Source organism: Dipodomys merriami, unplaced genomic scaffold (assembly GCF_024711535.1).
Source record: "Dipodomys merriami isolate MVZ:Mamm:240054 unplaced genomic scaffold, mDipMer1.0.p SCAF_500, whole genome shotgun sequence".
Taxonomy (NCBI): Eukaryota; Metazoa; Chordata; class Mammalia; order Rodentia; family Heteromyidae; genus Dipodomys; species Dipodomys merriami.
The window spans coordinates 488,371-502,570 of record NW_027206070.1 but is presented as its reverse complement, the minus strand read 5'-3'; the positions used below and the strand labels follow the sequence as shown (position 1 = coordinate 502,570).

The following is a 14,200-nucleotide window of genomic DNA, read 5'->3' as shown; positions in this document are numbered from 1 at the left end:
AGTTCCATTATCCTTTTTAAAAAGTACTGAAACTTTTAAATATCATCCCTTACTGTCTTTTAAGAATCCGAAAACCAAATACATTCACACATAACCACTCCTAAAGGCTTTCAAAGTAGGAGATTATTCTGAAAGCCTTGTATTAGTTGGTCACACCTGTAATCCTATCTACTCGGGATATTTACTCAGGAGCCTGAGATCTGTGGATAACAGTTGAAAGCCATTCAGGGCAAAAAAATCATGAAATTATTTTTCAATTTTTTTTAATGAACTAGCAAAGAGCCAGCAATGGAGTTGTAGCTCATATTGTAGCTCAACAATCTAGAGATGAAAGGCCTAGCAAGACCTTGAAACCCTGATTTCAAACTCTGAGCATGACAACACACATGCATATGTGTGTGGGTGCACAAATGAGGTCACACGCACATACACATTTATTCATATTTGCTCCATTCTTTTACTCTCTCAATTCAATATTCATATTGAATATTGGGGTTATATTTACATGAGCAAGGTAATTAGTACATTTCCTAATAAGCATTGTTATGTCCTCCTTTATATATCCCCTACCATCCCTTCCCTCCCACATCCAGAATTATGCTCCCCTCCCCCTTTCTCCCCACCTAAATTTTAAAGTTCGTTTTTCAACATAGTGTTTTGTGCATCTCATTGTTACAATGGGTCAAACAGTATCCTTATTTGAGCATTTTTTCCCCTTCCCATCCCCAAATTAGAGAAGCGTACATACAAGATGTAGGGGAACCAACTTCAAATACAATGAAAACAGGGGTTATAGCGTGGAGAAGGAACATATAAAGAAACCGAAAAATGACATAGCACATTATAAGTACGTTAGAAACAATAGCAAGAAACAAACAAAAAAAAAAAACTCGTGTCCTTATCTTGGTGTTCATTTCCCTTAACATCATCATATCTGGTCGTATGCACATAGCTTTTGACCTATTCTGCTTATCCTAGACATATATTCATTATTGAAAATAAGGGAAACCATGGGACCTATGTTTCTTTGGGCTTGGCTTACTTCACTTAATATAATTTTTTCCAAGCCTTTCCATTTCCTAAGAAATGGGGCGATGTCATTCTTTCTGATGGAGGCATAGAATTCCATTGTGTATATTTACCACATTTTCTTGATCCATTCATCTACTGAGGGGCATCTGGGTTGGTTCCATATCTTAGCTATGGTATATAATGCGGCAATAAATATAGTTGTGCTGGTAGTATTAGTATGTTCTTGTTTGTGATCATTTGGGTAAATCCCCAAAAATAAGATTGCTGGGTCATATGGGATCTTTATGTGGAGTCTTTTGAGGAACCTCCAGACTGCTTTCCAAAGTGGTTGAACAGTTTACACTCCCACCGACAATGCCGTACGATTCCAGGGTGGGCATATGCCCTCCAGCATCTGTTGTTGTAAACATATGGAACGATCCAGGAATTTACAGGTTATCCATGTGCAGGGGCCATGATAATCTTCTCAGTATCATTCCAATGTTAGTGTATGTGATGCTGAATTGAGTACAGACCATTTTTATATAAAAAGTGTAATTAATTTTATTAAACTAGAAAATTCAACAAAAAATAAGTTCAAAATAATTGTCATGAAATTTTAGAACCAAATATTTCTTACATAAACACACATTTAAATATAAAGTCTAGATTGATATGTCAAAAACAAAATAATTCAAGATATTTGTTGTTCAAGAGATTTGTAGGAGGAGGAATTCAATTATTCTATTCAAGGCACCTGTCATAATGAACACTGCAGCAAGTGTTACGGTTTGTTAAAAGTTTTAATGTTTTACCTATGTTTAATTTTGGGAATTTGCTTATATATGCCAAAATTAGGACTGTTTGGCAAGTATAAACTTTTCTATAAAGTATTTAAGATTTATGGTAGCAAACATATACTACTAATTATGTACATTTCAGAGTTTATAGAAACTTTATTAATGAGAAGTTGCAAAGTCTTTGTGTAAAGAAGCAGAGTGAAGAGTTAAGACTTTAACTACACAGTTTCTTTTATAACTTTAGGGATTCCTAACTTTATTTGTTATCGAGAAACAAATGATGATGTAAGCCATAAACAAATGATGAGATGAGCCATAAATGGTAATCTTAGTGGCTAATTTTAAAGACTACTCATATTCTATAAAACTCTTTTTGAACATCATAAACTGCCAGAGCCTGCAGGCAACGAAAGGGAATCCAGAATTAGGGGGCCAGGACGGAAAAATAAAGACATAAGACAAAGGATGGGGTCGGGAGGTCTGCAGCTCAAGACTAGAGTACCGTTTATTTTTAACTCTCCTTATTATATACTACTAGAATTCAAGAGGTAACCTAAGGTCACCATAGTGCAGAAAAAGAAGGAAAATTTTAATAAAAACAAGGTGCAGATTGAAACAAGACAAGGTCAACTGATAGAAAGTAAAACTAACTCTACAGATAACAAAGCAAACCTGGGCACCCGGTGCTTTTCATGAAAGCCAGTTCCTTGTACGTGCCTTCAAGTGAGCACAAGGGTCAAGATGACCTTGGAGCTTTACTCTCGGCTCCCAACAATAAACTTAGCCAGAGTTAAATTTACAGGAATATGAGAAAATAGTAAAATCTAATATGCCGTACACTTCAAAGACTGAAATTGGTTTGTTTTTTATTTTTTAATCATTAATATTTTATTATTGCTTTCCTTATTTGTAGAAATTTTTTACTTGTTGTAATATAATACAACATTTGTAAGTCATCATTAGGAGGTCATCATGGAGAAGGTTACTGGGATGTCCATACCATTTTTTTATATGTGCATGTGAATTTACAAAGAGGAAAATTAAGAATAAAATATTTATTTAAAAATGAACAAATAGAGTCTGAATCAGGAGTGTTGGTAAATGTAAACACCTAAAATCTTAGCCCTAGGCTGACACAGCATTATTGCAGAATTGAGGCCACAAAAGTGAGATACTGTGTTTTGTTTTGTTTGGTTTTGTTGATTTTGTTGGTCATGGGGCCTGGGTTTTGTCCCTCAGCTCAGGGCTAGCGTTACCACTTGAGGCACAGCACCTCTTCCATCTTTTTCTGCTTATATTGTGCTGAGGAATCAAATCCAGGGCCTCATGCATGCAAGCCAAGCCCTCTAACACTGAGCCACCTTCTCCACACCTGAGAAACTGTGTTTAAAAAAATAATTTAAACAATATTTGCTTTCTGCTTTGGGTCATATAATGAAATATATGAATATCTTTTTATGTATTTGTGAATTGTCATACTTCTAAATTTATACTAACTTCAGCCTCTTTATCCTTTACCAAGTCATGAAATATCTCTAAGAATTTGTTTCTGTGAAGATTGTTTTTCCATTTATAATTTCTTCTGCGTCATTTTTATTTTTATCAAAATAACATTATATTTCATGTTGATGGGTTATCATACATCAAATATAAATATTCTCATACTGCTCTTGTTTATCTGTTATGCACTTTAAATATTATGATATTTCTCTCTCTCTTTCACTCTCTCATTTCCTCTTTCTCTTTCATGCTCCATGTCTGCTACTTAGAATTTCTGCTGGTCTACTATTATCCTTAAGGATCCACTGGTTTTGTGGCAGCATGATAGTGACCATCAGTTACTTTTGCATTCTTTAAAAGTTATAAAAGTGACGTGATATTATTCTTTGCGGTTCTAAATGGCAAAACACCAGATCTCACTTTTACTACTATTTATATAAATCTTATCTCATAGGAATCATTGGGATAAATAAGATACTTTTAACCTATAACCTAAAAGTACTTTTTCTTTTACAAACAATCTTCTTCTTTTATTATCAGTTAGTAAATTCCTGTAATGAAAACAAAGCTATCCTATGGAAAGTAGACAGAAATTGTTCACAGGGATGAAAAACAAAGGAATGGGGGAAGTGAGTACAACGGATGCACATCATACAGCACAGATCCTCAGAGCAATTTATCTTGTACACTTTGTGAGAATGACAATGTGCTGGTAACTATAGAGTAAAACACTGAACAACTGATATATATGCACATATATTTATATGTGTATATTTATTTACATATGCATATATGTGTGTATATGTTCTTATATGTGTACACATGTATGTTACTATTCACAAACATACATATACACATGTATACATGCACACATGGAGAAAGACACATAATTACAGCCAACACAAGTTTCACAAGTTGTTGAATATGCCTTACACGGAATGCTTGGAACAATATATGCTGAAGATGTATTTGTCCCTAAGATTTCTTTACCACTCCTCTTATCTCTTAAATCGGGTGGTTTTAGAGAGATTTGACTGGTAAAATGCAGTACAAGTGATAGCAAGTCACTCAGAAATCTCAGTAAGTATAAGTCATATGGTGTCTCCCTGCTCCTCATGGAATGCTTGCTCTGGTAGACACTCTCAGCAACCAAAGCAGCAGGAGAATATCCTGGTAAAGAATAAAGTTATAGGGCTTTAAATGGCATGCTTCCTTGAGCTCGTTTCCAACAGGCAGCATCAATTCCTAAGCAAAAGAGTGAGTCCTCAGAAGACTGGATTCTATATATATATTTAACCAACCCACGTGAAAAGTCCTATGTGAGAAATGCTGACTGAGGTCTTGCTGATTTCCTGGTCAAGAAAATAAGAAAAAAAGAAAGTATTTTTAATGTATTAAAGTTTGAGAATAATTTGTAACCTGTCAATATATATGTAGAAAAAAATTATAAGAACTGACAAAGAATGATGTTTCATTTATGTGCTCTTAGATTGGTGAGTGATTTTAGGTGTGTCTACACAAGTAGAATCAGCATAAATCAAGCTAGCATTACTTCAATTAAGATATAAGGAAAGAATACAGGTTGACCCATTGTAACAATGAGATGTACAAGACACTCTGTCAGCGGGGGGGGGGAGTGAATGGGGGAGTTGGGGAGGTGTGAAAGAAAGAGATGGTAGGGGAAAAACAAAGGAGGGGGTAACAGTGCTCAAGAAAAATATGCTTGTATCATAGCTATGGTAAATAATGCTGCAATAAATATAGTTGTGCTGGTAGCTGTAATGTGATCTTGTTTGCAATAACAAGTATATGTCTGAGTCAAACAGAAAAGGTCAGACAAGTTGATGTTAGGGAAATGAACCCCAAGATAATTATTTAAATGTATTTTTTTCTTTCACGGGATTGTTTCTAACATATTTATAAGATGATTTCTTTGTTGCTTTGTATGTCCTTCCCCCATGGTATAAACCCTGCTTTCATTGTACTTGATGTTGGTATAATTTGTGGAGGGGAATGGAAAAAAAAACAAATCGTTTAAATAAGGATACAGTTGGACCCATTGCAACAATAAGATAAAGTCTTTACGTCAAAAAACGAACTTTACAAATTTGGTCGGGGGGGGAGGATCAGGTGGGGGGGAGGGTATGGGAAGGGATAGGAAAGGGAAACAAAGGAGGGGGCAACAATGTTTGATAAAAAAATGTACTCATTGTCTTGCTCATGTCATTGTAACTCTTCTATACAGTATTTTCACAATAAAAAGAAGGAAATGTACCCATTACTTTACTTATGTAACTGTCACCCCTCAGTACATTATATTTTATGTATATACACGCACACACACACACATAGATAGATAGATAGATAGATAGATAGATGACAGATAGATAGATAGATAGATAGATAGATAGATAGATAGATGACAGATAGATAGATAGATAGATAGATAGATAGATAGATAGATAGATAGATAGATAGAAGGACAACTTCTGGACTTATAAGAAGTTGTAGGGGGCGGGGGGAGGCTGGGAAGAGATGTGAAGTGTAAACAAAGGAGGAGGCTGCAATGGTTGATAACAAATGCACTTATTATCTTGCCCATGTAATTGTAACCCCTCTGTACAGTATGTTCACAAAAAATAAAAATTAAAATAAAAAAAGAAGTTGTATTTGTCACTCAATATCAGTAAAGTATTGGTTTTAGGACCGGAGGTATATTAAAACTTTGGATACTCAAATTCTCTACATGAACACAGTAAATTATTTACATTAGAATCTGCCCACAAGCTAGTGCAGTATAATTGCTATGATAATTTTTACTGCATTCTATGTTTGTAATGAAAAATAATAGTATATGCACTATCAACAGATACAAAATTTTTCAAATAAATTTTGTCTGCAGTTTGTGGGTGGAATTGGGACAGCAATTTTGAAAAGCACAAATTTCATCACCAAGACCGGTCTGCAAATTATAACAAGGAGCTAATACAGCATCATTGAATAGTATGGAACTCCACGTAGAAGTACTTGAATTGAGACATTATCAGAAAGTGTAACAACCCAGGGACTTTTTTTTTATTATAGTGAAAATAATGTACAGAGGGGTTACAATTACATGGGCAAGATAATGAGTACATTTCTTATCAAGCATTGTAGCCTCCTCTTTTGTTTCCCCTTCCCATCACTTCCCACTCTCCCTCCGCCCCCCTACCCAATCCTCCTGGCTACCAAAGTTGTAAAGTTCATTTTTCGACATAACGACTTGTACATCTCATTGTTGCAATGGGTCCACCTGTATCCCTATTTAAATGATTTGTTTTTCCCCTTCCCCTCCACAAATTATGCGGACATCAAATACAGTAAAAGCAGGGATTATACTGTGGGAGAAGGATATCCAAAGCAACACAGAAATAATCTTATAAATGTGCTAGAAACAATTTTCAATATCTAGTATATGTCTGAGTCAAGCAGAAAAGGTCAGATAAGGTGATGTTAGGGAAATGAACCCTAAGGTATGTATTCAAACCCAGGGACTTTTTAGAAATACAGCTGCTAGTTCTCTGAAGGAGAGTTTTCAGAACACTTATTGAAGCACAAATCAGAACCTCAGTGAAGTGTAGATGGTTTTCCCTCAACTTTCTGACATGATCAGTCATTATTAATCAACATGTAGCTCATCTTGAATAATCCTCTAATAACGAAATGTTGATGGAGTGTTTATATGCCGAAAACGTGGAAGGCTAACTTTTTCCATTTTGGACAGTCTGTATTCTATGATCCAGCAGAGAGAAAACTAAGTATCAATTTACAACCTTCTGAATAATTCTGATTCTGCCCACATCAGTTATTTATCTATACTTGTGCCTGAGTGAGATGATTTTAAAAGAATTTAGTCATTTAAAATTTAAATTTAGATATGGAATGAAATTAGTTCCAATGCATTACATTACGATATTTAGCAACAACTGAAAAACCTAAAGGTCTATACGAATTTTTTAATGGAATGAAGGGATGTTGGAATTTGGTACTCTACAGTTTAAGCAATTTGCAAAAAGAATTGGCAAAATAAAATTTACATTTGCAGAAGACTTGACACATTAAAATTTGTATATTGAAAGGAATACAAGCCTCAACAATATGTTAATGCTATCCTCTTATTTATCTTTAAAGGTTTATGCTTCTGTTCTCTTAATAATAAAACTTCAAAAAATTTATTTTTACCTAGTTGTGCAAAGGGGTTTCGCTTCATCATGTCAGTGTTGTATAAAGTGTATGTGCATTTCAATGTATAGTGCATCTGGGTCATTGTCAAACTTTCCATTTTTCTTCCTTCCCTTTCCCCAACCCCACCTATCCCTATCCCTACTTATAGTCTCACATATGTATATTGAGTGCTATGTGTACATTGACTATATTAGTCCACCATTTCCCTCTCCATTATTCTGCCCTACTCCCTTCAAGCCCAGATCCCCTTCTAAGACTTGTTTGAACTTCATGGTATTTTGTTAAATATCTCTACCTTTGGCATTTGGCTATGGGCTTGCCACATCCACTGTTCCATGTTAGACCTACATAAATGTGTATATTTCTCTACATTTCTTATGTCTGAAAGGCCAAGATAAGTCTCCTTTACTATTCACCTTCTCTCCTAAAGTTAGCATTTGACCTTCAGGGCCATCCAATAGTGCTCTTTTTTTCTCTACACTCTTAAGATGGAAGGGAAATAATTTCCATGCTCTTAGCATTATGGTGCCATCATGAATTTTCATCACTTATTACTTTAGCAGTCTAAATTTAAAGTAATATTTTCTGCATTATATTCACACAGTTTAAGTGAATATCAAGGGTAATTTATGTAGTATTGGATGATCTTCAATTTCTGATGATAGAAGCAGGAGTCAGTTTTAATTATGCAGATAACACTATTTATTGAGCCCTGTAGTCTAAATTTTTAATAAATTTCGAGTTACTTTTTATTAATAATTTAAAAAGTTTTATTTCAGTATTTGAAATGCTGCTCCAACTATTTTAAAAGTTTCACAATAAGTTAGACTGAACTTTTCCCCCATTTTCCCCACTAGTTCAGATTGTCTCCTTTGGCTTTATTGTTTCAGAAGCCAAGGGAAGAGGATAAACAGAGAGATGATCATTACTCGTGTATCCGCTTCCTTTTCTGTTTCTTCTATTCTTGCTCAGAGGAAGACTGGAGCAGAGTGATGCTTGACTTCACCATACAAGGAAGCATTCCTGGCATGTCAATTATTGTTTCTCAGAATCACTTAAACCGCTTACTCTTGCCTTCTCTGTAACAGTAAACTAACTGTGGCTAACTTGCAGCAGGAGGAAGCACACTAACAAGTTGTTACCTGTAAATCGTTATTTTATATCTAAGCTTACTACTACCAAATATAGAAAGCTTTGTCTACATAAATGCAAAGGTACTGATTTTCCAACAATACCTTAGTAAGAAGTAGACAATTCCACTCAGCTACCCCCTCCTCTCGTATCCTCCCTTCCACTCCCTTCACCTCATTTACCCAGCCTTCCCTAATTATTTCTTTGTGTCTCTCTCCTCCATATTCATCTTTATCTTCTTTTTTTTTTCTTTTCCATTAGCAAGTGATTTGGTTTATCACACGACATATAAATAATTGAACAAATATTTCTTTCTCCTCTTTTTGTGATTTATTCTTAAGAAGTGACTTCTAGATCTCTCTGTTCTATTCTAGCTCTCTCTGCTACCTAGCTCTCTCTCTGTTCTTTTCTAGGTCTCTCTGCTCTCTCTCTGCTCTCTCTCACTGCTCTATTTTAGCTCTCTCTGCTACCTAGCTCTCTCACTGCTCTTTCCTAGCTTTCTCTGCTCTCTCTGCTCTTTTCTAGCTATTTCCTCTCTCTTTCCTCTCTTTCCCAGCTCTCTTTCATTCCCAGGCCTTTCCCAGCCACGTGGAGTTCCAATCTTGCCAGGTCCCAGCAGGTCTACTGAATAAACCTACCCCTTACCTGAAAAAAAAGTTAGTTCTAGCAGAAAACCAATGGCTTACATTTAGATACTGGGTAGGTTCAAATTTGACAATTGCAATTCAAAGCTCTTCCAAGTAGACAAACCGAAGAGATTCTTTTCTCAACTTGTGGTAAAAGGAAGAAGTGAAGTCATGGCCCAGGTGGTATAGAGCAAACATTGAGAATTAAAGCCCAGATAGAACTCAAGGCCAGGAGTTCAAAGCCCAGTATCAGCATAATATTAAAAAATGAATCCTTTGTCCTTGAAAAGGGATATTTCTCCAAAAATTCATACTCAGGACAATTTTCAAGGTCCAAGACTATTTGAAAGTCTCTTTCACATATTAAACTGATTCAACTGCTTGATTCACATTATGAAAAATAGGAGTCAGACTTCACATTAGAAAGTATGCCCACTGCTGAACAATTCTTACAATTTTTAATATAAAGGAAGCATGAGAGCAGAATTCACCTCACTTGGTTGAGTTAGGTTTGACTCACTGACATACTTTTCCAAATAAATTAGGGACTGTTTACATGTAAGGAAGTCTATAGAAATGGTTTTCTAGGAGAGAGAACGAGCTAGCTGCTGTCCAAGTTTGAATCAGAGTAGTTTATTCCTATGATATGGTAAAGAGAAGCTCATCTCATAGAACACTATGCAGACAGTAATTCCAAAGGATTAAAAACCCATGTCTATGTTTTGAACGGCCAAGTTTTTACAAACAAGAAAGTTTTCTGAGCCAAGAAAATATAAGTTAGAGCAAAAGGAACTATGTTAAATATAGTTAATGGCTGAGTGACATGTGTAATCACAACCAATCTATAAAATTTTCATCATGCCCTTAACAAGAATCTCCAAGATAGGTCTTGCTAAATCTGTCATAGAGGACTGGGTTTATGCAATTGTCAGTTTTGTTTAGGGACCAATATCTTCTACAGTCACTTGGGTTGCAAACCTCTCACATCACATGCAGTGTTTAGAGACAGGTGCAGTCTTGTAGACATCTACGAGATTTTTGTGCCACTGTGAATATTGATCGTTTCTCTTCTTGTAATTATACATGTCAGTGTGAAGTCCTTTCATGTAAGAAAATGCTTAACATGTTTTATAGAAATAGGTTGACTTTAGACCAACGAGTTACTCTATGCTGCATTTTTATTTACTTTATATCCAGAAAAGCTAAATTCGTACCTTATGATTTCCCTTAGAATTTATACACAGGTTTAAGCTCTGATGGGTGACAGATAAAGATATAAACATTTATTAACAGTGGCTAAATTTTGGCTGAGGAATCTAGGTACAACTATACTCATGCAGATAGGCCTCATAAGTCATGAGACCACGATATCCAAATGTTAACCTATGCTTCCTGAAATCATGCTTATGAGATTTTGTGTATTATAAACAGTGGTTATTCTCATGTTTTATAAACCACATCATTTCATGGGTTAGGAATTGAAATGAGATATTATACTCAGAACAAAATTTAAGGAGGCATCCAAAATTAGTTATCAATATATACATCATTTAACACATTGTTTTTAAAATGCAAGATAAAGGAATTAATTTATGAAAAAATAAACATTTACAATAAATATGGAATCAGTATGACTTATTTTTCTTTTATCCCAGTTGCAATATGGCTTGTATGATGACTTTTATGGTTATATGTTTAGTTAGATCTTGATATTTAGTTGGAGAATTTATGTTCTTTGATTTATTCATTTGTCAGATCCGAGGAAATGAATTCCATGCCAGAGTCAGCATCCATAATACAGTTGTATTCTACTACTTTGCCAAAATTTCAAATCACCTCGAGTAGCTTGGGTCTTTTTTGGATCTAAATAAATAGGTATGCAATTTTGTCAGTACTAGATTTTGACCACCCTTTATTTAAATAATATTTTCCAAAAACTTCTATTCTCTTTTTTCATGAGATTTTTAAATTCATTTATATAATGTGCTGATGTTGTCCTTTAGATAACCCACATTCAGTCTTCTATAAGCAGTGTAATTTAGAGTACTTTTAAATTATGTACACTCATGTGCACTTCTCAGATTCTATTCTTTCCATATTTTGTTGTTGTTAAGTCCGTAGTATTTAGTTCTCATTATGAATATTTTGGACTTACTAAATGCATTTCTGAATTTTTAAGTATTTCATGATCTTTTTGATTTGATACTGTAATATTTTTAATTTAAATATGTGCAGATCTTACTTCATATACAGTTACATTCATTTTAAACAATTTGATCCATTCAAGGGATTTGCTATATTAGGTTCATACAGATGAATTTAATTACAAATTAACAGAACCTTATTTTTGAGAGACAGTTATCCTTATAGCTCTACTCAAATTAACATGTACTTGAATGTTTTGTAGTTTAAAAAATAAACTGGGCACAACATATTTTTGTTTCTGGGCAAGTTTCAATTTGTTTGTTGTTTTTCCAGCTGTGATGACTTCAACATATATGTGCATTTTATTTCAATTGTTTTGTGTCTATATTTTGTTTCCTATAACAGAAAATGCAAAAAGAATCAGTGATTTAGGATTTTTCCCAATTGAATTCTAAGAGAGAAGCTTGAAGTTTTGTGGCACCTGGGAACAGGGAGGTCTTCTTAGTGGAGTGGTTAGCAGAATAACAGAGACGTTGTTTGACGTGATTTGAAGTCTGCCACTTCTTGCCTCACTATTTCCAATGGCATTACTTCAAATTCTTTAGTGGAAAGAAAATAATTTTGTCTGTATGAACTCAGAATTTTTGGTTTAATTGAGACACACTACATATTCATATTTGATTTTAACTCTAAAATATTTTTTCCTTAATTTAAAACCACAGATGTGAATTTATAATGCTAAAATAGCACCTAGAATTTCTATGAAATGGTCCAAACTACTTTCACTTCACACTATATGCAATATACAATGTAATCATAATAGTGTGTGAGATATAGTGTGTAATAATTGACCTTGGGGAAAGTCCATTACAGTGGATTTTTGTGAAATACTGCATAATAGTAAGAATTATAATTCATTCTATTAAAAAATTCAGTTACATCTAAAAATAACTCATAGTTATAAACTAATCTTGAAAATAATAAGATTGTTTACTGGAAAAAGCTAGAAGTTTCAATAAGCTTGCTTTTTTAAACATTGACTTTGACACCAGTAAGGAGGTAAGAATTGACTTAAATTGTTCCACTTATCTGTTTCTGTCCTCAGAAAGTTCGAGTATGTAGGAGATGGTATGAATGTGCCTTAAAAGACAGCTTATGAGTAATGTTGGTATGTAATTTTTGGCTGTGATTTAACATTAAAACTAGCATGTCATTCTCTATTGTCATCTAAAGTCTTGTCTTAAGCAGTCTGTGTATAATTTTTTAAGCAACTAAACAGGAGATTTGATCATCCATCTGAGGGATGCAGTTTAGCCCAGATCCTGCCTGGACCATCCCACCTCCACCACAATACACTGGACTCCTGCCTGACTCCATCACACACAGCTGATTAATGGTAAAAGACTGCTTTACATTTACAAAAACTAAGACTTTTGTGGGACACTCTCTGTAAACTTTACCCAGTCTGACCTGAAAAAAAGCCAGCTATGTTGTTATGCAATTGAAACATGTATAGGCCAGGAGAGCCTCTTATACAGTTTGGTTATCAGGTTTTCCAGGCAGCCAAGCTATGCTCAAACTCTCATCCCATCTATTGAGTTTTGTCATTGCAGAGTTCTGGCAAGTATTTTTTGATCAATTCATGACGGGATGCACCTAAGCTCTACTTGTTCCCATGGATCTCCTTTTTGCTTTAACTGGAAATAATGAAGTGTTTTTGGCCAAGATTGCAGTTCAAAGCCAGGCCAGGCAGAAAAGTCCCTCTGAGATTCTATCTTCCAACTAATCAGCAAATTGTCAGGCTGGAAGCTGGCTCAAAAAATTAACCAGCCAAATGCTAAATGTGGCCTGTGATTCAAAAGAGTAGGAGCAGAATTGCTCAGAGAAATTGCTCAGGCCTTGAGTTCAAAGCCCATATCCCAGCCACAAGAACCTAGATCCCAGGAAAAGGTGGAAAAGAATAAGAGAAAATGATGTCACATCTGCCACTTTGTGCCTGCCCTTTCAAAATTAACCAGAGCCAGGAGGTCAATAGAAACAAGTGAGAAGCTTGTCCATCTAATATCCATATCTGTCTAACTTCTAACTAGACAGGAATTTACATTCTTGCCTTTGTTACCTGCTATTTATAGGAAATGATCGAGGTCTCTCACCAGGCCCTTAACTACTCCAATCCAGTCCTAGTTTCTGACTGGTTTTGGGCTCATGATCCAAATGGAACTTTTCTGACTTGTTCCCAGGGTGTATTTTCCTATGTGACTCATATCAATTAGTCCTGCCACTTTGTCAGTCTTTTGCTTGATCTCAGCGTTTACAAGTATCTCTCTAACAGGATAACAGCCTTCACTAAAGACTTGGGACCAAGTCAAGGCCATCCTATTACTGCAGACAACCAGAGGCTTTGCTTACAGGGCCCTGGACACAGCACAGACCTGGACCTGAAGACCGCAGCACCAGTAACTCCTTGACACCCCCATGCCAGCTGGAAGTAGCCAGAAAAGATCACTATGCCCCTCCACATTTTATACTCCAGAGTTTTAAATGATGGAATCTGCTTTGTTCTCATAACTCCATGATACTGCTCTCTCAGCCCAATTCTTTTTATGAATCCAAAGATCCTATATGAAGAACTTGCCTCTCCTCCCTTGGCCCTATCATTTTATGTATCTAAAGATGGAATATGAAGGATTGACTCCCACCCTACTGTCAAAGGCCCATACAGACTCCAGACAAAATCCCAGGTATGTGTGAACTCCTTTGAAG

General features: G+C 35.2%; 1 non-coding gene across 1 annotated transcript; it reads right to left on the bottom strand.

Moving 5' to 3' along the window:
• Window positions 1-1,436: 1,436 nt before the first annotated feature.
• LOC138810622 (U6 spliceosomal RNA) lies at window positions 1,437-1,543 on the bottom strand. Its single transcript, XR_011367203.1, has one exon. It is a non-coding gene; the product is annotated as a U6 spliceosomal RNA (small nuclear RNA).
• Between the last annotated feature and the right edge of the window lie 12,657 nt (window positions 1,544-14,200).